The sequence below is a fragment of the Ambystoma mexicanum genome, chromosome 9, assembly GCF_040938575.1.
Source record: "Ambystoma mexicanum isolate Mex_15411 chromosome 9, UKY_AmexF1_1, whole genome shotgun sequence".
NCBI classification, from domain to species: Eukaryota; Metazoa; Chordata; class Amphibia; order Caudata; family Ambystomatidae; genus Ambystoma; species Ambystoma mexicanum.
This window is the reverse complement of record NC_090931.1, coordinates 1527477010-1527501630: the sequence shown is the minus strand read 5'-3', so window position 1 is coordinate 1527501630 and position 24621 is coordinate 1527477010. Positions and strand designations below refer to the sequence as shown.

Here is a 24621-nt window from a genome sequence, read left to right as displayed (position 1 = left end):
AGATTGTGGGGGGCTGGGAAGAGCAGTCAATAGCAGGTCGGAGCAGGAAGCCCAGGAGACCGGGAGTTTCAAGTGTGTTGGTTGAACCTCTTTTGCATATGTTAGGCTGACGGCGTGTTTTATTATGTCACTCCACTCCTGATCATACCACAGTATAGCTTAGACAAACATAACATGAACTCCATGATTGCTCAAGCTGGTGTTTCAGAATGATGAATTGTACTTTATCTTTGTTAAATGCAAATCATGCTTATAGCTTATGCGACAATGCTGGCTCTCTATCTGACAGTATTCTACATTTTTACTGTGTTAATCATAGCTGTTGTAATGATGATCAAATCTGGTAGACATCAGAAATTATATTAAATATATTGACTTGCTACCTTCCAGTGTCAGCTTCACATTTTTGAGTAATGCTTCAAAATGAGGTCTCTCTGAGTCAAAACGAACTACACAATATTCTCTGGCTGAATTTTGGTAAATTATGACAAGAGGTGCAAACACTCAGGGAAACTGTCAAAGCGCTAGACCGGAACCCCTGAGGCGCCTCTCATCATAACTTGAGATTTTTGATTCTGTGCCCACACCACACAGCCCTACCTAGGGTCGAGGGGTGCGGGCAGGGAATCACGCCCTAAGGGGCAAACAAGTCAGTGGAAACATCAGCTTGCCATTGCATTTATAGGGCAACACAGGTAAGTAAACGCCACGCACCTGATCAGACCGGAATATTGGTCTATATCCCCATAATTGTTGCAGATGATCTAGGATACCCCACAGACTAGGGTTCGTCATTACTCACAGAGGGGTATAGACTGGTACAATTTAGGTAGTGTATTTGCTCACCATCGGATGCAATGTTGTAACTTTAAAGCATCGTATGGCCACTGCACAGTGCATCTCGGGGCTGTATTGGGTCAGGCAGTTTCCTCTCTTTAAGAAAACACCCCCCTTCTGGATTGTTCTGCACCATCGCATGCCACTCATGTTCCCAGATACTGATGACTCGAACACCCTGACTGGATAGGAATGTCTGTTTCTACAGGATGTCTATACAGTTGTTCATAAGTAATACCCGTCAAAATATTGAAACCCCTGACAGGGTAACAATCGGAACAGCCATGCTAAAAGCAACCATTGAATTCGTAGGCTGTTTTCACCCCCTGAACCAGTGCATAGCTGACCAGCCAGTATGTACTGTAGCGTTTCCAACCGCTGCCACTTAGGGTGTGTTGAATAGCAATGTTCTTGGTTTCTGTAACGCATAAAAGCCACTGAAAAGATGCTGTGGAATAAACTTTCTCACACCCGTGGTATGAACCCTAGAGCACCAACGCAATTGTTTCAAGTTTTAGATGCAGTTGTCTGTTGATCTGCATACAACCAATAGCCAGCATGATACTTGTGAAAGGTCGACATATGACATGTGTAACCCACCCTTTATAAGTGTTTCACGAAGGGTCATTTGATTGATCCTGTCCCTGAACACATTTCATGCCTGTCTTAAAATGTTGACAGTTTCCCTTAACTCTTAGTGAAAGTCAAACATGCCGTGTTTGTTCGCTTTTTTTATCATGCCATGAACTGTTTCCTGCTAAGTATCTTGCATTGTACGCCATATTGATCCAGGGTGGGATCAAGCCTATGTATTTCTGGTTAGCCGCCATGTTGAAAGAAGCCCTTTGAACCGGGGAAAACTAAAAGCTTTTGGGGGCTTGTTGACCTTCATGGGTAAAAAGTTCAAGGAGTCAATAAATTGTATTTGTAAAGGTACCACAAAGACAACCAGTTTAGCACCCTGAGTGATAAGTTTCACTTTAATTCACTCCCACACCAGCTGTTTAAGTATAAAGTAGCCATTGTAGCTTTTTGCATTATGAGCTAAAAAAATGTAGCCTGTGAATTTGCTTCTTACAAAAGTGCTAACAAAATCAGCGGTTATAGGTCAAAGGCTCGACTACAAAAGGATTGAATGGTCAAAGGATCGAAACCAAAGGACCGAAAACAAAAGGATCGAAAATGTGTATCTTTCTTTTTTTACATTTTTTTTTTGTGGGGGGGGTGGCTGTGGGGGTCCCCCCCAACCCCTGTTTTTGTGTTAAAAACCACTTTTCTTCAGCCAAATCAGCCAAATATGAGTACCCCTCAAATTCCCAGCAACTGTCATCAGTTAAATGCCAGACATAAATATAGTTTGTCTGGTGGGTTACATTCTCTTGGCTGTCCTCTGTCGTTTCACAATGTTATCCTCGGTTTGATTTTGAGGTCTACCAGTCGTCATGTAACACAGTTCTTTATCCATGTTGACAAGGGTACTTTGCACACCCGAAAGATTATCCCGGAACACTTGTGACTCGCCGGGAGACATTTCCAGCACGTGGGACAGTCGATGCTTTGTTTACACACAACCATCCCCACAGCAGCTTTCTGGATGTCTGTTTCTAGCTATGCCCGCAACCTTTTGAAGGTTTCTCCCTAAGCGTTTGACTCTCTATTGTTAAAAATAAATGGCAGCTGTGTCTGTTTGTTATTGAACACGTGGTAGCAATGGTTTGTAGCCCTTAGGGAGCGATTTAGATTGGTAATAGCGTAGAAATCGCTGTGTACAAAAAATGTCTGCTTCATATGTTAGCAGGAAATACTGCCACACCCATTGTTAAGTAGAGTATTTTGATGGATCTATAGAAATACTCCTCAAAGAGAGCCAACTGTGCAACCTTACAGGGGTGTCCATTGAGAAATACCCAGCTCTTGGTGGGCTTTCAAAGCTTTTTCATGTGTATCAGCGTCGGGTATGCTCCGCAGCTCGATTTAGCCATATAGTTTTAAGGGCCCAGTATCGAAATTTAACAACCATCTGCCTTTGGATTTTATGATCGGGCTGTGGATAACTTTGCTTAATGGCTTATAAGCACCTTCAGAATGAAGTCTGACAACTAGTGCAACGATTCTTAGCGGCCGAAAAACACACGCTCTTGGTCTTACTCTGGAGGAGCCTCTGCACATTTTCCTAAAGCATTCCATAGCGATAGCCTTGTAAACAAGGGTGTGGTTAAGTCCTCCGCATCCATTTTTATCTGGACAAAATCATTGGCACAACATTTTCCAGTATCTGGAGGACCAGTGTTGCCACGGCTTCTGTTATGGCCGCTAGTCCATGGCCCAGGGAGCGCAATTATGATATGATATGGCATTTATAACGCGCCTATACACAGGTGTTTCAAGGCATGATGAGGCAAGGGGGGGGGGGGCAGAGGGAAAACAGACAATGATCTTACTAGGCCAGGTGTCATTCAGATTGAGCAAGTGCAAGGGAGGGGGAAGAAAAGTGCAGGGGGGGGTGAAAGAGCAGTACATGGGATAATAAATAAACCAGATAAATAAAAGAGCGGCCAGCAGGTAGCAAGTGCAGGGTGAGTGCTAAAGTAAGTGCTGGTGGGGGGAATGTAGGGATACAGAAAACAGTCCCCAGGTACAGGGGTTGCCAGGGAGGTAGTGCAGGTGTGCATCTGGCTGGGCTCGAGATCAGAAGGGGCCAGGTAACCAGTGCAATCTCAGTATCAGCCAGGAATTCAGCAGGGGAGAGGGGGAGAGAAAGCAGAAGCAAAGAGGAGGGTGTTAAGGTGCTTCTGGAACCGAAGGTGGTTCTCCTCAAGTTTCGGGGAGGCTGTTCCAGAGGGAGGCCCCAGCCGAAGAGAGAGATCTACCACCAACTGAGGGAGTTGGAGGTGGAAGAGCGAAGAGCTCGAGAAGGAAGATATTTTGGAAGAGAGAGTTGAAGGTATTGAGGCCCCAGGTCCCAGAAGGCCTAGTGGACGATGCAGAGTGTTTTGAACTTAATCCTCGCAGCCACTGGGAGCCAGTGCAGAGACTTGAGTACTGGAGAGATATGATCCCTGGGCTTGAGGCCAAGGACACGTCTCGCAGTCCTGTTCTGGATGAGTTGCAGAGGGCAGAGGGTAGAAGCAGGCCGATTTAGATAGAAGCTGTTGCAATAGTCCGGTCTAGAGAGAACCAGAGCTCTGGAGACAGTGAACTTCTGGGGGAAGGAGAGGAAAGGAAGAATACCTCTGAGGAGGTGCAGCTGGTAGTGTGACTTCTTAGAGACTTCAGAGATGTGAGGAGAGAAAGAGAGTGTGGAGTCGAAGATGACGCCAAGGATTTTGGCCTTGCAGGTGGGAGCAGGAATAGGGCCAAGAGAGGCCAGCCAGAGAGTTACAGGAAAGGAGGGAGTGGGTGTGCCGATGAGGAGAATCTCAGTCTTACTGGCATTAAGGCAGAGGTCGTTGGCGGCACACCACTCCTGGATAGCAGACATGCAGTCAGAGATGAGGGACGGAGAAGAGGTGGCCGAAGGAAGCCTGAAAATGAGCTGAGTGTGGTCCGCATAACACTGAAAGTTAGGGCAGAGAGCAGCAATGCAGTGGGCAAGGAGATCCAGGTATTGGTTGAACAGCCAGGGAGAGAGCTTAGACCCCTGGGAGACACCACAGGTAAAGAAAAAGATAGCAGATAGGAAGGACCCATTTTGGATCTGGGAGGGTCGGTCAGAGAGGAAGGAAGTCAGTCATGCCAGGGCCTGACCGGTGCTACCCAGTTTATCACGGAGACAATTTAGCAGGATGGAATGGTTGACAGTGTCAAAGGCAGATGAGAGATCAAGCAGGATGAGGACACAGGGGGTGTTGGAGTTGAGGTTGGAGAGCAGGTCTTCACGATGTTCAGGAGAGCAGTTTCCGTGCTTCTGGCAGCTCTGAAGCCAGACTGATGATAATGAAGACAACCAACAGATTCACAATTGGTCCAAGTTCATAAATCGAAACTCCTCATAATGTTCCATGACTGCAAAGGTTTTATAAGTTTTTTGGTAGGTCTGAACCCTCTCCAAATAAACTACAGCCTCTGGTGCCTGGGGGATCGCGTCTGGATATAACTAACTAGGCCTTTTCAAGATTTTAAATAGCCGATGCCTCTGAGCTCGAATCTTGCCCCATTTTAAGTTTTACTCCGTGTCTTTAGGGCTCCTCCGAAACAGATACCCACCCGCACTCTGGACAGTCAACCCGTCTGTAACAATTTCTGTGTTTATATTTTCATCCATGCCCCCGGGAGCTGTGACTTTCCGGACGAAGAATTCTCTGAGAGGCAACAGGTAATTCATGGCCTATCCTCAGAAAAACTCAGAAGATCTATCCTATCGGAGACTGACCTCTCACTGGACACCATCCTGTCCATGGGACGACTAAGGGAAAGAACAGATGAACACGTGTCTGAGATGGAGCAAATAATCAGCCTCTTGCCGCTGGACTCCGAAACGCCCTGCAACAGCATGACAACTGCTAACGCCCTGCGGCAACATAGGCCCCCACAAGGGCCATCAGCGACCCGACCAAATAGCTACCCGTCGTGTGGTGGACAGCCACACAAGTGAGAACCTTGCCCGGGATACGGCACAACCTGCTACAAATGCGGCAATGTAAACCACTATGCCTCTGTGTGCAAGAGTTCCCAGAGACCCAAAGATCAGAGAAATACCTAGGGCTGGAGAAAGGACGCAAAACCACGCAACACTCCACCAGGCCAACCAGAGCAGCACGACCGCTAGACAGTGGAGAAAACCAGGCAAGACCCGAGAAACCAGAAAAGGTCAAGCTCGAGCAATAGAAGGGGAAGATACCGACAGTGACAGCAGCGATGACTGACAGTCAAGCAGAAAACAGTCCCCTAACTATGCATACAGGCAACGAGATGCACGGCGGGGAAAGGTCCATATGATATCAGCAGTCAAACCCACACATGGCAAGCAAGCCAGTGATAGCAAAGCTGCATCGTGACAGTAGGAGATATCCCCGTAAGGATGATGATCGACACAATGGCCACGGTGAATGTCATGCCGACCACCAGGTATGACAAGCTTGATCCCAACCCCCCACTCCCTTCGGTGGTGACCCATACTGCTATATGCCTACGGCTGCAAAAAGCCACTCCTCATAGTGGGGTATTTCAAGCCAGTTCTCACACACCATGGGAAAGACTGCAAAAATCGCATTCATGTTGTAGATGCCAGCCTAGAGACCCTGCTCAGCTGCCTGACAGCAGAACGACTGGAACTCATACAGTTCAACTATGCCATCCAGTCCAAGGAGATTGATCAACTGTTAGCAAAGCACAAGAAACTGTTCAAGGGCATTGGATGCCTTAAAGGAAAGTCAGTACAACTCCACATTGACCCCACAATAGAACCACGTGCGGTACGGAATCGGAGAGTACCTTACCACATGAGAGCAGCGGTCGAAGCACAGCTAAACAAACTTGAAGACCTCTGGATCATTGAAAAGACCACTGGGCTCACCCCTTGGGTATCACACATGGTAGTAACAGCGAAGCCAAAACAGCCCCAGATGGTGCGCATATGCTTCGACATGCGCCTAATGAGCGATAAGAAGAGAAAGACACATAACACCGACAATAGATGAGATGATCGTCGATCTGATTGGTGTCACTGTCTTCAGCAAACTTGACCTACGGTCATTTTACCATCAAATTCGCCTGCCGAAAGAATCGCGCTACATTACGACATTTTCTTCACATCTAGGGCTACGAAGATACCGCCGTCTTAACTTCGGCATATCGTTGGCTGCCTAAGTTTTCCAAGATGAGATACGCAAGGTACTCCAGGATCTTCCAGGAGTCACGAATGTCAGCGATGACATATTGATCTACGGCAAAACCGAAAAAGGACACAGCACTCGGCTAGCAGCTACCTTGCAAAGGCTAGAAGAGTCGGGTTTAAGACTACACAAAGAAAAGTGTGAATTTGGGAAGTCCACACTGAACTTTTTCGGCTATGTCTTCAACGAGAAAGGTGTGTCACCCGACCCAGGGAAAGTTCAAGACATCAAGAATGCGCAAGCCCCGACCACAGCAACAGAGGTTAGGAGTTTTCTGGGGATGGCGACATATTGTTGTTGATTCAATACCGACATGGAGACCATCGCCGCTCTTCTACGAGAGCTCACGAAAACAAAGACAACATGGGAGTGGGGAGAAACACAGGAAAAGGCCTTCCAGAGAATCAAAGACTCTCTCTCCAGTGATGCCACCATGGCATTTTTTGACACAACGCGTACCACAGAACTACTCGTGGATGCCAGCCCGGTAGGGCTCGGAGCAATCCTCTCTCAAACAGATAAGGATGAAACAGTAGTTCCCATTGCATTCGCGAGCAGAGCGCTCACCCCGACTGAACGGAACTATGTTCACATTGAAAAATAGGCACTAGCAATCATAAGGGGATGCAAGCACTTCCACGTGTACATCCTGGGACATCCTGTAAAAGTGCTGACACACCACAAGCCGTTGGTCCCCATATTCAAAGGGTCAGCACTGCATCGCACAGCTAGGATTGAACGCTGGTTGCTCCAGCTGCAACAATTTGATTTTGAGGTACAGTATCAGGCCAGCGCCGCAACCCAGCAGATTTCCTGTCGCGACACCCCGCCGGCAGAGCGAGAAGCAGCCAAGGAGACCGAAGTACATGTCTGCCAAGTTATAGCATGTGCCAAGCCCAAAGCCATGAACATCGAGGAAATCACAGAGGAGACTGATAAAGATCCCTACCTCCAACTAGCAAAGAAAGTAATCCTGACGGGAGAGTGGAAAATGTTTCTCACAGCAGTTGCTCAGAAGACACCCCAAGCACAAGAAATTATACGAGCATTGTTTGGAATACGCCATAAACTGTCTGTGTCGCTGGAAGGCCTCATCCTCAAAGGACACGGCATAATACTGCCAACCACTCTCCACGAGAGAGCTCTCAAACTGGTGCATGAAGGCCACCAAGGAGCGGTAAAGACACAGGCATTCCTCAAATCCTGTGTGTGGATGCCAAACATACAACAGAAGGTCATGCACCTCATTGAAACCTGCACAGCCTGCCTGGCGACACGACGGCCAGGACCTCCTGAACCCATTGCCTGCTCCCTGAGGAGCAAACGCCGCTGGTATGCCCTAAGCATCAATTTTTGCACCATCGCCAATGAGGCATACCTCTTGGTGGCCATCGACGAGTACAAACGATACCCCGAAGTGGAGCCAGTGCACTCAACAGATGCTGCATCAGGGACCACTGCGCTAGAGAAGATGTTTGCAATTCATGGCACACCTAACTCCATTTGAAGTGACAACGGCTCACCCTTCAGAAGCAAGGACTTTAAGCGTTTTGTTGACAACCTGGGAATCAAGCACCACCACCTCACCCCATACTGGCCTCAAGCAAACAGGAATGCCGAGAGGTTCATGGCCTCCATCAACAAATCAGTGAGGATTGCAAAAGACAAGGGACGCCCCTGGCTACCCAAACTTTACAGGTTCCTCTGGTCATAACTGCAAACACTGCATTCGGCAACCCGTGTGAGCCCTGCTGCCTTGATGTTTGGGGTACCATTCAGGCAAGCCTACTTCTACACCACTCATGGAAGCCACCACCAGTGGACCTCGAACTAGTGGAACGCCGAAGACAGGAACATAACGCCAAAGAAGATAAAGTCTGGAGAGTGACCCCAAGTGACCTCCAAGTAGAGGACACAGTACTTGTGAGGAACCGATTGCAAAAAGGGAAGATGACCCTCCCCTATGAGTCTCTCCCCTGGACAATCGCTCGCTGAGAACATGGTCTCGCCACCACCGCACGAGGGCTCGAGAAAGTGACCACTAAATTCAAGCAAATGGCTAACCAAGCAACTTGGTCAAATGAGGCCTGTATAATATTATACAGAAGAGGCATATCGGAAGAGCTAAAATATTAGATCTGTAGAGTTCCTTGACCTCATAATCTTGATGCCTTAATCGACTTGTTGTACAGATTGACTTTCACCTACAAGAGCGTAAGGCTGAGAGAAGAAGAAACAGAACAGTACCTCCCAGAACAACACCTACTCACCAACACTCAGCGGATACGAACCAAGACTCCCCTGAACCAATGCAGATAGGAGCTGCCAGGGGTCCTTTAACATCTGAAGAAAGAAACCGATGTCAGGTTCAAGGACTTTGCATGTACTGTGATTATTCCGCCCATTGGCCACTTGGCCCCTCCTAGAAGGAAGGAAAGCTTCACCTCCCGGACCTAGATGGGACTATGATCCAGGAGCAATCAACAAGTCACAATGTATTCAAATTTGTGTCAGTCTGCACTGCTAACATGGAAAACAGGCAGCTGTTAGTCCCCTTGGTCTCACTTCAACTACCTGCAGACCACACAATCAAAGCTCCTGCCTTAGTGGATTCAGGGTTGGCAGGCCTCTTTATGGACGTCACCTGTGCCACTCAAAACCATATTCCTAAGAGTGGACAGTAGGGAACTGGTTAGCAGTCTGATTATCCAAAATACCTCTCCCAGTCATATGTGATAAATCATCACTCAGAAATAATCGTCTTTGATATGATACAGACAGCTCATTTTCCCTTGATTTTGGGGATTCCTTGGCTCATGCTCCATAATCCTTACATTGACTGGAGGGCTCGCACTGTTTTTCTGGGATCTGAATACTGTATGAAACATTGTGTACAGGAGGCCCGTCCGGTTTCTGTGGTGGCAGTATCCACAACACACTTTGACGCAGAGGTACCTGTTTTGTGTTCTACCATACCTGTGTTCTATCAGGAATTTCATAAATCCTCCATTCAGTACTTACCACCTCACAGACTGAAAGACTGTGCCATAAATTTGCTTCCAAACAAATCAGTGCCATTTAATGGGATGTTCCGTCTAACTCCTCTGAAGAACTATCTACAACAAAATCTGGCAAATGGTCTAATCGGGGGAATCTGTATCTCCAGCAGGTGCCTCCATGTTTATATATCCACGAGAGACACCTCGGAGTTAAGACCCTGTTTGGATTAAAGGACCTAAATGCTGTCATAGTAAAAGATAAATATCCACTTCCACTTAACTCTAACATCATCAATGCAGTACAATCGGCCAAAATCTTTACCAAACTGGACCTGAGGGTGGGCTACCATTTGATTCACATAAAACCCGATGATGAGTGGAACACGCCCTTCCGAACACCCTTTGGTCACTTCGAGTATGCAGAAATGCCATTTGGTCTCGCAAATGCACCGGCTGTCTTTCTGCGATATATGGACCACTTATTCTGGGAACATTTGTTCCACAATGTCATTGTGTACTTGGATGACATCATCCTCTATTCCAACTCCTCTAAACAACATGTTTCTCACTTCAAGGCTGTCCACCGAAGATTGCAAGAAAACCATCTACAGGTGAAACCCGAGAAATGTTATTTCGACTCCTCCACAGTACCTTATTTGGGTTATGTTTTGTCCTCGGAGGGTGTTGCAATGGATCCTCCCAAAGACTTAGCTATTCTTCACTGGAACTGCCCACGGAATTTCAAAGAAGGCCAAAGGTTCCTAGGACTGGCGAACCTTTCTAGGGAATTAATTCCTTCCTTCTCCCAGGATGTTCTTCCCGTCACCTGACTCTTAAAAAAGAATGTTCCATTTCTCTGGCACCCTAAAGCGGAGAACACTTTTGTTTCACTAAACAAGAAGTTCACTTCAGCCCCCTATCCTGTTTCCACTGGAAACCCAATAGGATGTTTATAGTCAAGGCGGATGCTTCAGACAGAGCCATAGGAGCAGTCCTTAATCAACAACAATCAGACCAAGAAGAACACCCACTGGCCTACTACTCCAAGACTCTTTCACCTTCCGAAAGGAACTATTCAGTTCTAGAGAAATAACTCCTGGCTCTGAAATTGGCCTGCAAAGAATCGAGACACCATTTACAGCAAAACAAGAAACGGAACTGAGAACTCATTACCGCAATTTCACCCTTTTTTCAATCATGAATATAGGAACAGCCGCCAAGCTCAATAGCATATTTCTTTTCTCAGTTTCAGTTCCACCTTACTTTCATTCCAGGGCCAGAAAACACCATAGCCGATGCGTTGTCACGTAACGATTCCTTGTCTCTGAAAAAATTAGAAACCCTGAAATCGGGCGTTCTTGTATGTCCTCCTTTGGCCTGCAGTGCTACATGTGAGGTGGGGGCCTCAGACACCCGTAAGACACTCTTCAGTCTGTACCACTTGCTTTTGCTCCCTATGATGCTGTATATGTGGGTGGGCTTGCACTTATCTTCCAGGGTGAGTTGGAAGTCCACGGGGCCGCTGCACGCTTCACTCCCACTGTCAGCTCCCCCGCCGCAGGACGCACCTGTAGAAGGACCAGGAGCCACCCCCCCAGCTTTCTTCGGAGCCTAGTGAACTCTGCTGTTTCTTCCCTGTTCGTCCGGTGACTGCTGTTTCAGTCGCTGCCGGTCCGCAGGTTCCCCGTTGGGATTCCGCAGCTGCTCCGTGTTATTAGCTGCACTGTACTCCGGGGGCGGACATGGGGTGAGTCAGCGAGTCGGGCAGGGAGCTGGTCTCATGTCTGTCTGCCCCGCCTTGCCTCTAGGGCTCCCAGCTCCTCTTTTGCGCTGCCAGTCAGGGACCGGGGCTCATCCGCCGCGCACAGCCCCTATCCCGCACCTTTATCTCCGTCGAGGCCGTGGGTCCCGCAGTGGGGTTCCCCCCGGCCGTTTCCTGTGCCCTGCCACAGCCGGGGCACTGCTGCCAGCAGGTGTCTGTCTGGCCTGCCTCCGGTTTTGTCCGCTCACCATTATCTTAGGTACACGGCTCGCCGAGCCCACCAAGTTGAGCACAGGGCTTACGGCTCCGCTCCCCGATTGGGACAGACGTGAAGTCGATCCTCCTTTCTGCTCGGCTTTATGGCATCCGGGTCCAGCCTCACAGAATTGTCAGGGAGCTCTGCTAAATGTCGCCGTGGAGATCCTTGAGCTGCCCCCAGCCTCTACGCCGTTCGAATCGTTGGGCCGACTTTTGCTTCCTCCAGAATGGGACCGCATGGCGTGGGACAGGCCCGGCAAGTTCCACTCTGTATTCGCTGCTCGGCGGCTTCCTCACCAACCGTTTGTTCTCACGGGCTACCGTGGCGCCTGAGGTCGGGCGATGGAGATTTCACCCTCCGCCACGCGGGTCCCCTGGGATCGCGGTGAACCAAGGTAAAGTCGCTCTCTGTTGCTGTATTTGCCTTTTGTCTCTTGCCGGTGCGGAGCTCAGGGGACGTGCATCCTCTTCATCAGGCAGCCACCTTGTAATCCGTACTTGGAGTAAGTTTATAGATCACTGACCATTTGAGATCGTCAGGTACATGCATTTTCACTATCCAGTGGCGACCATGGGGGCATTGGCGGTGCGATTCTTTTTAAGACAGCTTTTGTGCTCTCCAATTCTGAGTTTGATTTTTCTGTCAGTTTTCCCTATGTAGATCCGATTACAGGGGCACCAGATGGTATAGATAACCATGGATGAGTTGCAGTTAGTGTGTACGTTCTGTTGCCAAGGAAGGCGTAAACCCAAATCAACCTTGGTGCTCTTAAAGGTGAAACGGCAGTAGATGCAGTGACCGCATGGAAAATGACCCTTAACGGGTGGGAGTCCCCAATGTGCTGACAGCGTGGTTTGTTTGCAGGGTTTGAGACTTATGTCATTTCTTGTCAGCTGTTCCTTAGTATCCTTACTCTGTTTAAAGACTATCAGAGGTCTGGGTACCGGGGTATCACACTTTTCTAGCACTTTCCAGTTTTTTATGGATATTTTTATAATGCATTCGAGGTGTGACTGTAAAAATGCGTGGCTAGACTCAGCCCAGGGGACGTTCGTGAAGCCTTTCAATCCATATTGGGCTGGAGCTGAACTCAGGTGGGAACTGTGGCTACAACAGTTCGAACTACACGCAAAGTCAGGCAAGGTCACAGACACTGGGGACAGGTGAACACTCCTGATAATCAACCTCGGGACCCTTGCACTGAGATTATTCAACACCTTACCCAACAGGGGCACAAACAATGACTATGATCCAGCAAAAATGGTGCTAACCAGGAAGTTCAAGCCGCAACTCAACCCAGACTTTGAAAGGTTTCAAATGAGCCAAGCACAAAAATGGCTGAATGAAAAGTTTGATGATTTTCACAGCCACCTCTGAGAAATGACAATAGAGTGTGACTTCCCGGATGAAGAGTTAGCGGTTCACCAGCAGGTAATCCACAGACTCTCATCAGAGAAGCTCTGCAGGGTGCTACTGTGGGAAGCGAACCTACACTAGACCGCATACTTACCATGGGACGTCAATGAGAACAGACAGACGCACAAGTAGCCGCAATGGAGACCACAATCATCCGACTGCCACTAGACTCTGAGAACCCGCAGAATAGCATAGCGGCTGTAAACTCCCTCTGAAAAGGACAAGACAAGCCCACTGTGAAGCCAAGATGATCTGAGTCTTGCAAGTGGTGCGGAGGAACCTGGCACAGAGAAGAACCATGCCCAGCATAAGGAGTTACCTGCCACAAATGTGGAAAGCTCAATCATTTTGGAGCAGTATGCCTTGGCGCCAACGCCGACTGCCAACCTGACCACAGGACAACAGGACCGCCAGGGTACCAACACAACGACTTCCACCATGAGAACAAGCATGATAGTGCTCATGACAGCAGACCCCCTGCAAAGCCACACCAACGAAGAGACAGAGGATGAGCATGAGCAGTGGATGCAGATGACGAATACAGCGACAGAGACAAAGAAGATCACTCGGACTGGAGTCATCTCCCAATAGGTCATCGCGACACCGGAAACCGAGGAGTGAATGAGTGCACATGATATTGCCCATAAAAACATGCTACAGCAAAATAAACAGGGAAAGAACACCCATCTGACATACATGATCTTGGGTGATGGCACACCCATGAAAATGATGATTGGCATGGGTACCACCGTCAAGGTGATGCCCGCAGTCCGCTATAAGAAGCTCTGTCCATGCCTGCCACTACAACACAAGTCAGTACAGTTGTACGCCTTTGGGTGCAAGAAACCCTTGCCAGTGAAGGGCTCCTTCAAGATGTATCTTGCATACAAATGGGAAAGGTGCAAATCACACATCCGCCTTGTTGACGCAGGTATCAAAACACTTCTTAGTTATATATCCCACAGTTCCCACTGGAGAAGAGGACTGCCCTCTTCTATTATAATCAAAACACTTCTCAGCTGTAAGACAGCCGAAAGACTAAAGTTAATCCATTTTGCATTCAAAATACGCACCAGAGGGATTGAGCACCTCCTAGAAAAACATGCTAAACTATTCCAGGGCATTGGGTGCCTGAAAAAACACACAGTAGAGCTACACATTGACTGCACGGTAGATCCTCGGGCTGCCTGGCACTGTCTGGTCCCGTTCCACATGAGGGCTGCAGTGGAAGCCGAACTCAAGAAGCTCAAAGACTTCAACATAATGGAGAAAACCACTGGCCCAATGCTGTGGGTGTCGCCAATGGTTGTGACTGCGAAACCCAAGCAACCCCAGGCAGTATGGACGAGCATAGACATACAGCTGCCAAATGTAGTAATCGGGAGACAATGACATATCACCCCCACCATAGGTGAACTTATTGTAGACCTAACTGGGACAACTACGTTCAGCAAAGTAGACCTATGCTCAGGATACCAACAGATCAAATTAGCCAAGGAATCAAGGTATATTACGAGCTTCTCATCACACCTTGGCCTACAGAGATATCACCACCTTAACTTTGGGATTGTTGTGACTAACCACCTATGACTCCCCAATTACTCCAACCAGCTCCGAGATGACACAGAATGCCAGAACCCAGACCAGTAAGTCTATGTCTCCTCGTCGGGGAAGAGTTCTACCTATATATGTACCCCTCTGTTGTTCAAGAATAACAATCAGAGGAATTAATTAATCGGAAGAGCTGGGTACACGCACCACGAACATCGACAGCTGTGAATAGAGAGAACAGCAATTAGTGGCACTAACTTGTCGTTCCAAAAATTCAAGAGGGAGAGAGATAGCAGCAAACCTCTGAAGGAGAAGTGGGCTCCCGGAGCGATCTTGCAACCAATGTTGTAATGAAAGAGTGGTGGAGAGAGAGAGAGAGAAAAAAAAAATATATGTTCCACAACATGCAGATTGCAGATCCCTGACAGTATCCTCCCCCAATAGTGGCAAGACCAGTGTTGGAAAAGACTGCCAGAGAACAAGTCTGATGTCTGATGCCACTGTTGAGCTGAAGCAGTGGGGGTGCAACTGTGGAAAAGAAGCCAAAAGAAGCCAATCAGGTGTGTCGGTGCGTGACATGTAATGGTAGGTCAACTGTACCTAAACTGAATACACCCCACTGAAGAGATCCACTTGAATCATCTATAAGTCTATGGTTGAATATACAGAAAAGCCTGAGCTTTGTGAACCTAAAGAGTTCAACTTTACGACTTTGATGAAAGAGCTAAGAGCCTGAAAGCTGGGAAGAATCTCAAGGAATTGTGTTGATGTGAAAACAGTGAGAGGCTTGAAGGATTAGGGATGGGAACCCTTATTAATGGACATTTTCCAGCTCTTTGGAATCCTGTCGAACGGAGAGTCCCTTTCCGTCCAAGAGCTGGAAGAAGCTCTGAACCTTTGAACACTTATTCATTTGAAGTCGACATCTCTACATAGTTTGAACATATAGATGTGAGGGAGAGTATAGGTTTCGGACATAGACAGATATTTACTTTGGACGTCCTGACACAGACTTCCAGACAGGCATTATCCCCACTTTATGGTGATTTTAATAAATGTTTGTACCCCCAAACTTATTCTGTTGTCTGTGGCTGCTTCCTGATGCCTTCACGGGATGCACAGAGCCAAGGGGATGCAATGGGATTGTGGTAGAGGGGATATGATTCTATAAGTAGGGGTGCATGTGTAATGCTAGGCAGGGGATCAGGAAAGGGGATGGTGAAGCAGGAATAGGATAGGGCTGCACAGAGCTAAGGAGATGTAAAGGTTGTGTGGTAGAGGGGATGGGATTGTATACGCAGTGGTGCATGTGTAAGGATAGGTAGGGTAGCAGGTGGGGGAGAGGGGAAGCAGGAATTGGATAGGGATTCACAGAGCTATGGGGATGCAATGGGAGTGTGGTAGAGGGGATAGGATTGTATAAGTAGGGGTGCGTGTGTAAAGGAAGGCAGGGGATCAGGTGGTTGTGGAGGGAGCAGGAATAGGATAGGGCTGCACAGAGCTAAGGAGATGCAATGGGAGTGTGGTAGAGGGGATGGGATTGTATAAGTAGGGGTGCCTGTGTATTGAAAGGCAGTGGATCAGGAGGGGGTGAGGGGAAGCAGGAATAGGATAGGGCTGCACAGAGCTAAGGAGATGCAATGGGAGTGTGGTAGAGGGGATATGATTGTATAAGTAGGGGTGCATGTGTATTGGAAGGCAGTGGATTGGGAGGGGGCGAGGGGAAGCAGGAATAGGACAGGGATGCACAGAGCTAAGGAGATGCAATGGGAGTGTGGTAGAGGGGATGGGATTGTATAAGTAGGGGTGGCTGTGTATTGAAAGGCAGTGGATCAGGAGGGGGCAAGGGGAAGAATAGGACAGGGATGCACAGAGCTAAGGAGATGCAATGGGAGTCTGGTAGAGGGGATGGGATTGCATAAGTAGGGGTGCATGTGTACTGGAAGGCAGTGGCTCATGAGGGTGCGAGGAGAAGCAGGAATAGAAAAAGGGATGCACAAAGTTAAAGAGATGCAATGGAAGTCTGTGCCTGTCTTGCTGCTAGGCTGCCAGGTGATTCCGGCGTGCATTGTGCAGTTTCTCCATCCCTCTGTTTCTCCCCCCTCCATCTCTCTGCTCTCCCCTCCATAGTACTTTCCATCTCCCCTATCTACTCTAACTGCTACTCTGTCACCTACCCAATCTCTCTTTTGAAGCCTGGAAGGAAAAACTGGCCTACAAGCCGCGTCTACCCATCGCTGACACCTACATCAGTGCTTCTTCCAGGCAGGCTGTCACTGACATCCTCTTTGCCGTTTCCTCGCCTGACCTTTGGAAACCCCAATATGGTTTCAGTCCTCTCCCCTTTCTCTTCTTCGCCCATTAATGCTGGAACCCGATGTACGTTTGGCATATTTCTCATCCTCTAGGGGCATCATTAATGTCTACCAAAATGGCACTGATATGATATGTCATTTATAACGTGCCTATACACAAGTGTTTCAAGGCGCGATGAGGCAAGTGAGGCGGAACAGAGGGAAGACAGACAACGATCTTACTAAGCCAGGAGTCATTCAGATCATGCAAGGGAAGAGGGAAAAGGAAAGTGTGGGGGGGAGGAGAAGGGGAAAGTGCAATATATGGGATAATATAATAACAAGATAAATAAAAGAGCGGCCAGCTGGTGGCAAGTGCAGGGTGCGTGCAGACATAAGTGCTGGTGGGGGGACTGTAGGGATACAGAAAACAGTCCCCAAGTGCAGGGGTTGCCAGGGAGGCAGAGCAGGCATGCAACTGGCAGGGCTTGGGCCTGAGATCAGATGGGTGGCCAGGTAACCAGTGCAGTATCAGTATCAGCCAGGACTTCAGTACGGGATAGGGGGAGAGAAAGCAGAAGCAAACAGGAAGGTTTTCAGGTGCATCCGGAACCGAAGATGGTTCTCCTCAAGTTTCAGGGAGGCTGTTCCAGAGGGAGGCCCCAGCCGAAGAAAGAGATCTACCACCAACTTGTTGCTTGGAGAAGCGACTGACCTTCAGGGAGTTGGAGGCGGATGAGCGAAGCCGACATCTCCATAGACCAGGGCTCTTAGCCCAACCTCCTCCTTCTTAATAGGCATCTTTTATCTCTCATCAACTTCCTCCCTTCTCCTGTCACACATCCTTCTGTGACCCCTCTGGCCCCTATATCACCACTGACGGGTGTACCACATTCCTGTATCCGTCCTCAGAAGACTGTCAAAGGTTGCAACCTGTTCCACTTAGCTACTCTCAACTCTCGCTCTGCCGTTAATACTCCTCTGACATCTGCCACCTCCTTGAAGACTTCGACCTTGACATCCATGCTCTCACCTAGACGTGGTTCACTGCCAGCTGTGTTACTATTTTTGACACACTCCTCCCGAAGAGCTACAAGATCCTATCTAATCCCAGGCCTAACTGTTCTAGAGGCAGACTAGCCCTGATCTTCCCTAAATGGGTCCCTGCTCCTATCATACCCACTCAGACCTACTCTTCCTTTGAATACCTTGTCTGCAGGCTTGGTGTCTCTCCCATCCGCTTGCTGACTCTTGCTACCATCTACAGGACCCCATGTCCAGTCTCTCTCTTCCTTTCAGAGTTTTTTTACCTCACCTCTTCTCTCCTGGCCTCCACCTCCAAGCTTCTCTTCTTCAGAGACTTCAATATTCACCTTGGCTCCCCTGATGCGGCCTCTGGACTCTTCTGCAACCTCTGTGACTCACTTTACCTAATCATTCTTCCCTCTGGTTCGACACTCTCAGCTGAACACAACTTGGATGCTCTCATATCAGCAGACATCCCCATCTCGAACCCTCTCACTACACCTCTCTCCGTGTCTGACCATGCTCTCCTGTCCCCTCATCAGGATCTCCTGGGCCCCCCTGCACTCTGATGCCTGCCGGCTCCGGCGCAATATAAACAACATAACTATAAGCTGCCGGCACTGACAGTCTCCTTCTCCATCATTCGACCGATGAAGCAAGTGTCAGTTGCTGCTTTTGCCACCACTTTCATTTTCCCCTTCCACTCCGGCCACTGACTCTCACACTGACAGAGCCCTTTCTAACCTTTACCTCTCCATCTCCAAAACTCTGGACATGCTTGCCCCTGTCATGAGCATACGCATGAAGCCTCCCTCCAAGCGCAACACCTGGTATGATTTTGACCTGGCCTCTCTGAAACGCAAGTGCAGAGTTGCTGAGCTCCGAGAACATCCTCTGACCAACTGGCCTGCTGCCTGCTCCAAAGGCAATAGAGACTCTCCATCTGCTCAAGAAAGAAGGCCTTTAACCAAACCTACATCTCTGGGACACTAACAACACGGGTGAACTATTCAAAATCTGTAAGGAGCTTGCCAATCCTACTGCAGTCTCCACTTCTCCTTTACAATCCCTGACCCTCTGCACTGCACTGCCTCTCACTTCAAACCCAAAACTCAGGACATCCTGTCCTCTCTCTCCTCTACACCCCTCCAGTACCACCCACCCACTCTCGGGCCTCCCCCGGCCGCCCTCCCCTCCTACTCACCTCTTCCCACCCATACCACCGGATGATATCTCTAGGAAAGTCCTTTATGAAGGTCTCCTCCAAAGAGTTTCTCCCCTGCTCCTCCAGAACTATCAAGGACAACATTGCCTCCTTTGAACCAGCCTTGGCTGATTTCTGCGATCACTCCTTTCCTATTATCTCCTTCCTGCTACCCCTCAAGCACTTCTTTGTGCACCCTCTCCTCAAAAAGCCTTCTGCCGACCCTTCCTGCCCAGCTAACTACCACCCTATCTCCATTAGCTCTTTCCTGGGCAAACTCTTGGAGAATCTAGTCATCTCCCAGCTGATCCACCACACTGAATCTGTTGGTTGTCTCCACGACCACCAGTCTGGCTTCAGAGTGGCCAAAAGCACGGAAACTGCTCTCCTGAACAACTGTGAAGATTTGCTCTCAAATCTCGATTCCAACTCTCCTTCTGTCATTCTCATCCTTCTTGACCTTTCCTCTGCATTTGATATGGTCAATCATGCCACCCTTGTAAATTGGCTCCATGATACCCTTGGCATCAAAGATCTTGCACTGGACTGTTTGACCTCATTGCTCTTTGACTGCCAACCTAGGTACAACTGGACCATTTTCTCTCCTCCAACACACTCTCTACCTGCAGCTTCCCTCAGGGCTCTATCCTCTCGCCATGGCTCTTCAACATATACCTTGCCCCTCTAGCCCATCTGATCTCTGCTTTCTCTGCTCACTTCCAGTGTTATGCGGACGACATGCAGCTCTCCTTCAAGCTTCCCTTTACTGCCTCCACGTCCTCCTCTCTCATTCCTGACTGTTTGACTGCTCATCCAGCCCATCCTTACACTTAGTATGTAGTCCTTCATTCGCTGCTATTCAGGCATGGTGTGCAGCTAACGATCTCTGCCGTAATGCCAGTAAGACTGAGATCCTTCTCATTGGGACCCCAGCTCCCTCCTTCCCTCCTACTCTATGGCCGCCCTCTATGGGCCGCCTCCCCTGACCCACTTGTGAGGCAAAAAACCTTGGTGTATTTTTTGACTCCTCTCTCTCCTTCTCCCCACACATCGCGGACATTGCCAGGAAGGCCCACTTTCAGCTGCACCTCCTCAGAGGCATTCTCCCTTTCCTCACCTTCCCCCAGAAACTCAATGTTTCCAGAGCTCTGGACCTCTCTAGGCTGGACTACTGCAACAGCCTCTTCCTAAATCTGCCTAAATCCTCCCTTTGCCCCCTTCAACTAATCCAGAATCAGACTGCAAGACGTATCCTTGGCCTCAAGCCCAGGGTCTGCATCTCTCCAGCCCTACAATCTCTCTACTGGCTCCCAGTTGTTGTGAGGATTAATTTCGAGACCCTCTGCATTATCCACAAGACTTTCCGGGGACTGGGACCCCGCTACTTCCAACTCTTTCTCTCTAAATTCCTCCATGCAACAGCCTTTCGGTCTTCTAACTCCAACTCTCTGCAAATCAGCGATTTTCCAAGCAGAGAGTGGGCAGTAGATCTCTCTCTTCTATAAGAGCCTCCCTCTGGAATGGCCTCACTGCCCCCTCAGACTTGAGCCAGATCTCCTTAAGATCCAGAAGCATCTCAAGGCCCTCCTCTTCTCTTTCTCCTTCTCGCTCTTCTCCTCCCATGCTATTGTCTCCCTCTGCCGGAATTTGATTGGCTACCTGGTTTCTTCTGATTCATACAGGGCACCAGATCCTCCTCGCCCAGCCTACCCCAGCACCTCGGTCTCCCCTGCCCCCCGCCCTCCAAAGCCTGCACTTGCCCTACCAGGCTCTCTCCCCCTGTACTAGCATGGTGGGGCCTGCCCTCCCATTGAGCCCATCCAGCCCGTCCTTGCACTTAGTATGTAGTCCTTCATTCCCTGCACTCTGCATTCCCTGGGGCACTTGTCCACTTGGCCCCCCTTAGCACTTGCCTAGCCCAGGGGCCCTCTTCCTCCCTCCCACCCAGCACTTGGACGCTCTCCACCCCGATCTGCACTTCCTTTCCCTCTTTAGCATTAGCGCATTCCACTCTGACCGACACTTTCCCCCACCTCCCCACTCCCCTTCACTTCTTGTTACTATACTTGCACCATCCGAATGACGGTATGCAATGATTTTAACGGATGCAAAACAACAAATTGAATTTTCAATGAACTGAAAACATCTACAAAAAAATAAAACATTTAAAGAAATGATATATGTGGTTGGGATTGGGATTAGTAGTGTTGGGGGTGGGGGAAGTATCAATAAAAGAGGAGTGGGGGATGCGAACCCCCAAAAACAAAGAAAAGTATGACTTATTTATTTGTATAGATATTTTTGGTTCAATATAAATTATTTGTTGTTTTGTGATTTGTTAAAATCACATGTAACCCCGAATGACGCATGGCCTAGTAGGAGTGTTTTTATTATTCTTCATCCCTGTTCCATAGGCACATTATAAATACCCAATTAATAAATAAATAAAAAGTAGAGGGGATATGAGTGAATAAGTAGGGGTGCATGTGTAATGGTAGACAGGGCATCAGTAGGGGCGAGAGGAAGAAGGAATAAGAAGGGGATGCACAGAGCTAAGGAGATACAATGGGAGTGTGGTAGAGGGGATAGGATTGTATAAGTAGGGGTGCATGTGTAATGGTAGGCAGGGGATCAGGTGGTGCGCAGGGAAGCAGGAATAGGATAGGGATGCAGAGAGCTAAGGAGATGCAATGGGATTGTGGTAGAGGGCATAGGGCATAGGATTGTTTATGTGGGTATGCATGTCTAATGGTAGGCGGTGTGTAGCACAGTGTGTCTGGTGAAGGACAGAGGACAGACCGCTGTGCATTTTGCTCCGTGATTCCTTCGTGACTCCTGTGCGGCAAAGTCCTTCTTCTATTGCAACTCTAACTGGAGCTGAACTCTCTACTTCCTACATAAGCACCGCGCATGCGCGGAGCGCGGCGCAGTGTGTCTGGTGTCCAGTGGCCGGAGACAGGAGACAGGAGGTGAGACGAGCCCAGCGAGCCCTTTCCTTCCCTTCCCTTCCCTTTCCTTCCCCTCCCTTCCCCCTCCTTCACGCCCTCCCTACCAAGCCGGGTCTGAAAACAGACACGTACCGGCTTGTTCAGGACTATCTAACATCACCGAAGAATTGCAAACTGCTCCCCTATGCCGCTATCTCACGCTGACATTTCACTCCTGTAGCTTCCATCCTCCCTCTCCCACGTGGCCAACACGGACCGATGGCACCGCTATCACCTACGGAATTAGACTCAGGCCGTTGGATGCGAAGCAACAAAATGCAGCCTGAGTCCGGCGTGAGAAAGCCAAGCTCGCAAATGAACAGTTCAGTATCAGAAGCCAACATGAGCGAGCCGGACGCCGTGCGCGGCGGCCCAAGCCCGGCCCTCGCCCTCCTGGCCCCAGGAGAGCAGATCAAGAGAGGTTTGGCCCACGCGTACACTACTTCCCCCCAAAGCACCCAGAGCGCTGAAGAACGCGTGGCATTGAACGCCCCACGAATGATAATCCACCAAGGAGCGGATGGTGACAAACAGAAAACGAAAGCAACCAACAGCACCAGAAGCCCAGAACGGACAGTTCCTTCAATTGCCACATTACAAACTCCCCGCCGGCGTACCGACTCGGCGAGTGACATCCTGCCAGAGGCTGCTGGAGGACGGCTCGGCAGGGGTCTGCATGGCGGGGGGTGCTTTCTGTGGAAGGGGACATTGAACAGCACCACTCTCAACAACACCTTCAACCCACCCACCCCTGTAACCAACTGGCGGTTTTTGAAAATCGCTGTGGCAGGGGTGGGCAACCAACGACCTGGTCGGGAAATGGCCAGGCTACTGCAGCCACAATTCACTACAGCGCCAGTACTTCGTGTGACCAGACAACAGGCTGTGAAAAACCGGCCACAACAACCACGCTTAGCCCTACTGAACCTTGGGCATCAGACAACGAAGACATGGTGGAGTCTCCAACCAGGGGAAACAATGACGACTCAGTCTTTGAAGTGCCAGAGGGAGTGAACGTATCTTACCAAGCCCCTCCCTCTGAAAAAACAGAGATCTGAAACCTAGCGACAGAAGATGTACGAGCAAAAAGCGCAGAAGGCTCAGAAGATGTAAGAGCAAAGAGCACTGAGGGCATAGAACTCGTCGGACTGTCGGTAAATCACGAGTCTATTTCGCCCTCTGAGCAGTGCTCATCACAAGATGGGGAACACACAAAAGCTAAAGATGCCGCCACTAGGCCCAAAATCTTCAAAAAAACTATGAAGAGCAGGGCCAAAGTTAAGACAATGGGCAACAAGTCGCAAAAATAAAATGGCTGGAAAGCAGGCCCAAAAACACCAGGAGGCACAAAGGGTTTATCAGCACCACTGCTATCGGCTTCCTTGAGGGACTACTTTATAAAACACAACAAGAGGAAATTGTGCTCAGAGCAAGTGATGTCAGACGCCGAAATACTGGAGGCAATTCAGGATCCATCGCCACTGAGCAAAGCCCGAAAAATCGACCAGAACCAGGAGAATCCAACGTCAAGAATTAAATGGCATGCCCGCAGCACAACCGTAGCGGACCGGGACACAGAAGTAGTGAGGGCAAAGTCCCTCCATGCAACTGTCTTCCAAGATCTTGCACTACCAGCAGAAATCGTAAAACCCGCGACCGCCCTGAAGCCAAGCGCAAGGCCCAGCATTGAATCAACGAGTGCGGGGCCCCATCCGCCAGGTGAACCTAAAAAAACATCAACACAACAAGACCCTACATATCCTCAGAATGGTTCCAGGAAAAGCAATCCGATCATAGAGATCGAAAAAGAACCACCAGCTCAATCACAATCCCAAGACCTCGCGTCCTCCTACAGCCCAGTGGCTCGGGACAGGCCAAAACTCATCAGCAGACAGTCGCAGGTCGAACATCCTTACGTATGGACTCGGCCCCATATCCAGGCCAATAGCAACAGAACATGGGCAGAAACATCAGTCAACACTCAAGACACAGCGGCAGTAGCCGAAAAAAGACTTTCCGAGAGATTTTCCCAGCACCAAAACGAAAGAGGATCACACACGCCAATCAGAAATAGAAGACAAAGTGAAATCTCTGGAGTATCTGACAAAGAAACACCATCATCAAAAAAAAAGATAGACCTCTTATCCATCATGTCGGCTCTCACAATAGCGCTAAATCCCTTTAGCAAACTCTACGAGTCGATTCATGAGGCCCTAAAGGACAACACATCTATGATAGCCTCACTCAAGGATAAACTGACCTTCATTGAAGGGTATGTCACGGCCGTTGAACGGAACTCAAACAACATGCAAATGAGTCATGAAGACAAAATAACAAAACTTGGGAGTGAACTGGCAAACATGGGGCCACAAACTCGGTACACTAGCACACCGACCTCTCGAAGCAACCAGGCGGAAGATGCAGAAAAAAAGAAGGATTGGGCACCAATCTT

At 49.0% G+C, this 24621-nt stretch overlaps 1 pseudogene; it reads left to right on the top strand.

The window, feature by feature from the left end:
- Positions 1 to 24621, top strand: part of LOC138489425 (zinc finger protein 271-like) — a 394913-nt pseudogene that overhangs the window by 41185 nt on the left and 329107 nt on the right.